Source organism: Athene cunicularia, assembly GCF_003259725.1.
Source record: "Athene cunicularia isolate RWA chromosome 2 unlocalized genomic scaffold, athCun1 chr2_part1, whole genome shotgun sequence".
NCBI lineage: Eukaryota > Metazoa > Chordata > Aves > Strigiformes > Strigidae > Athene > Athene cunicularia.
The window spans coordinates 119,447,287-119,451,741 of record NW_020799095.1 but is presented as its reverse complement, the minus strand read 5'-3'; positions in this window follow the sequence as shown (position 1 = coordinate 119,451,741).

Sequence of the window (4,455 nt, the reverse complement as noted above, 5' to 3'; positions counted from 1 at the left end):
GCTGAACAGGAGCCAGCAGTGTGCCCAGGTGGCCAAGAAGGCCAATGGCATCCTGGCTTGTGTCAGCAATAGCATGGCCAGCAGGGACAGGGAAGGGATCTGACCCCTGTACTCGGCACTGGTGAGGCCGCACCTCGATTCCTGTGTTCAGTTTTGAGCCCCTCACTACAAAAAGGACATTGAATGATTCAAGCGTGTCCAGAGAAGGGCAACGGAGCCAGTGCAGGATCTGGAGCACAGGTCGTACAGGGAGCGGCTGAGGGAACTGGGGGTGTTTAGTCTGGAGAAGAGGAGGCTGAGGGGAGACCTCATCGCCCTCTACAGCTCCCTGAAAGGAGGGTGCAGAGAGCTGGGGATGAGCCTCTTTAACCAAGTAGTAAGTGATAGGACAAGAGGGAATGGCCTCAAGTTCTGGCAGGGAAAGTTTAGACTGGATATTAGGAAGCATTTCTTTACAGAACGGGTTGTTAGTCGTTGGAATGAGCTGCCCAGGGCAGTGGTGGAGTCCCCATCCCTGGAGGTGTTTAAGAGTCGGGTCGACATAGCGCTGAGGGATCTGGTGTAGTTGGGAACTGTCAGTGTTAGGTTAATGGTTCGACTGGATGATCTTCAAGGTCTTTTCCAACCTAGACCATTCTGTGATTCTGTCACTCTGTGACTTCTGATTATCTAGACTAATAAGAGCTCTATTACTTCAAATTATGAAGAGAAAACTTTGAAAACACGATCTCCAAGAGAGAGGTTACAAATAGTGTGACGCGGATACCTCTGAGTAGCTCTGCATGGAGGGGGTTCAAGCTGAGCTGATCTTCTTAGTGTTAACTCTGGCTTAACACTGTTACATGGAAGATGTGCAGAAGCCCTGCTGGCTCTTCCTTGTGGTCCCCAGTACTCCAGGGAAGATTTGTTAGTTTATGCAGAATACCAGACTATGGATGGCTCAGAAATTCATACAGCGAAGGTCACAAGTAATAATTCTTCTGAGAACCTAAAGACCAAGGGAGATGAGCACAGTGGTGTCTCGCAGAATGAGTCTTACTTGAAAGTCCAGAAGGGTTGATGCTGAGACTGACTTGTTAGAGTCCAATGCAACCAAAATGGACTAATGCAGAACCCTTCTGCACTGATAAATCCTACCTCTGCAGTATCCTCCTCCAGCTGTGTACAGAACCAGCTCAAGGGACAGCTAGGCTAAATCTGTAATCACAATGGTGCTGGAAGCCAAACAACTGTATTAGCTCATGTGAGTGCTGCACCAGTAAGCATAGCCAGGAAGGAGTTGGCTCTTAATGACACCAGCTCTGCATCTGGGACATGGTTAACCTCAGCAACTGAAGGCTGAATTCAGTGATGAGAATTGCATATTTTTATGATGAGTTTTAAAATGTTACTGATGCTTCACTGAAGGTCATGCATGTAAAAGCTACAAAGCCAAAAGAACTCAAGACTCGCATGTTCTGTGAGAGACCATCAAGTGTCATGTGCAAAAGTAAGATACGGTGAGGTCAGCTTTATACAGATATGGCAGGAAAGAACGAATTTATATGTCAAGTCACCTCTTCCTTATCTTTGAGTCTTTCTGGTTTGTAGACTAACTATACCATAGACAAGTGTCAGACTGGTTGGATTTATTAACTAAGGACAGAACTGTACTAGGATGGCTACATTGCTGCTAGGGCAGGCTTTCAACAGGTTAATCCATGGAGCTCCAGAGACCCACAAACAATATCCTGCCTTTGCCTCATACTGTTCTTTGCAAGAAGGTTCTTTTAACAAGAGCTTATAAAGACAGACTTTACCTAGCTACTGTATATGAACAATACATATCAGTAGATGGAGAGGAAAAAAATTACCCTGACAGAAAACAGTTCAGATGGAGAAAAGAGAAACACAGGCAACAAGAGATAATCAAGTAGAGGTGTGTTGTTTTGCTTTTTTTTTCTTTTTTTTTAAAAAAAAGGGTAGGAGGGCAGAACTAGAAGCAATGAGAAGGAAACTTCAAATAATTTTCAAGGCTTTTCCCCCATAGGATTCAAAAATATTTCAGGTAATGTTTGATTCAAATGGAAGATAAACAGTTCTTTAAAAAAAAAGGAAAAATTAAAGATTTTTTTTTTCCAATTAAATTATTTATGTTTAAAGCAAACTGAACTGCTCTAATCTCTAACAGAAAACCCTTATTAGAGACACACAAGCTGATGTCCTTCCCCACACACATGAAGACCAAACCAAAACATTTCAGGATGATTTGTCATGAGATCATCATCTAAATACACTTCCCCCAAAGATCCTCCATCTCGGGTATTCCCTCCCTCACATTCTAAACTTGGGAGTGAAAAATTCCAAGTTTCTTTTCTTGGCACCTTTTCCTACCTTTACTCCTTTCACACATGCTGCTCTCTCCTATGTGAGATAAAACACAAGTCTTAAACAGAGCTTTGGAGAGTGTAGTATTGGTGTCTTTCTAAAGCACTTTCACTGTTTTGCTTATCCAACTAAATCTAAATGCTGTTGCCAGTTATTTATTTGGGAATAACTCAAAACAGAATGATTCTGCTCATGCAGCTTGCATAGATTCAGGAGATAGGCTCAACATGATCAGATTTTTATCAGATAAAATGTATTAAGCTTTTTAAAACATTAAAAAAATAAAAGCGCCTAATATAGGTCAATGCAAAAGCCGATGTAATGACAAGGAAAAGTTATTTTTGGATATTAATGTATTGTCTATCATTTCTAGATTGTCCTTGTTTAGCAAAAGACAGAAGAGACATGCCACAGCACTTATGCATGAAGCTAGAGCTAGTGGTCTTTAAACAAAAGAATCAGCATGAGAGCTCTGAGCATATTCTAAAACTAAAATCATTAAAAATGCTGTTGGAGTCTTAAATATTTATTTTAAGTCTGAATCTAATTCTAGCTTTCAGAGACTCACGACTGTTTACCAAATAAGGCATCAGAGTGCTTACTTTCTTTGAGATAAGTAATTTATTTCAATATTATTTAATGGTAGCTCAATCAACCAAAACTTGACATATTCATAACCAGCTGTTCATAATTATACCCCACAATTTTCCAGATTCCAGCAAGAAAGGTAGGAATTGAATTGTCTTTTTTCCCCCTTATTGTCTATAATGATTACAGAATAGTATTTAAGTAAAAGTATTTAAATAAAAAAGCAAGTATTTAAATAAAAATGCCAACAGATTTTAATTATGTCAAACCACTCAACCAGCAGCATTAAAATCACCATTTTATGGACCAAATTCAATTTTCTATAAATTGAAACCAAACTCTACTAAGACTAATCCAAATAATTATGGAAAAGACTTCTATGATATTAAAACTTAATTAGTTCATCTGAAATGACCAAGAAAAGTTCTAGGTGTTCAGACCTTGGTGAAAACTTTGGAGCTTTTAGCTATGGGACCAACAAGAAGAGCTTTCCAGCTTATCTCAGCTAATGAAACAAAGAGTTCCTGGGTATTCAGGATTTTAAAGATAGTTTGGCAATAGTTATATAATAGTACCTGGATAGTTGTATCCTAGAAATCCTAGGAAGGATTCCTAGAAGAAAGTTCTTCTCTGTCACAGGGAAACACCTGAAGGGTCCAGCCCAGGCAGAACATGAAGTGCAGCCAGCTGCATTCCCTGGTTCAGGGAGCTCTGCCACAGACGTCAGAACTGCTGGACTGATATTGTCAAACAACGTGAAGATATGCAAGTGCAGAAAACAGTCTAATGGGCTGAAGAGAGTGCAGAAGAGGGGAAGCACTGACATCCTGGCTGATTGTCTTAATTCATATTTAGACTTATGCACTGGGGATCAGGAGTAGCCTTACGGATAAATGATTTCTGCTTCTCCATTTGATAAAGCTGGCCATGTCAAATGGACAGAAAGTTTTTCAGGAAGGAGGCTGTTCTCAGTATCCATAAGATGAGCCAATCATGGTTCAAATTCCTGAGAAGACTGTAGGATGTTGGAGTTGAACATCATGATGAGGGTGAGGATGATGGATAAATACCTGAAATTTGGAAAAGCCCGAGTGAAATGATAAATACTTCAACTAAAGGAAGGAACAGTTCTACCTCTTTGAATGAAATATACAAGGAGCATCCTTTTATTGCTGCAACAAAATGATATCATGGGCCATATGTTCAAAGATTGGTTACATATTCAAGAGTTTTCTGAACCTGTGAAGGTTCATTCTGTGAAGATCTGTGAAGTCATACATTCAAATCCCAAAGAAACATTAGTGGAAAACATTAAACAATATATTTGGCTTGTACTGGACCATAGCCTAATGCAACTATCTGTATTTCAGCTGGTGTTTTGGATTATAGCTGACAGAGAGAGTTAGTTAAACTCAGTTAAACGCAAGAAAGAGTTCCCTATAAAAACAAGAAAGAGAGAAGAATATGTCTTTCAATGTTAAGATCCTTTGAGCACCAGTT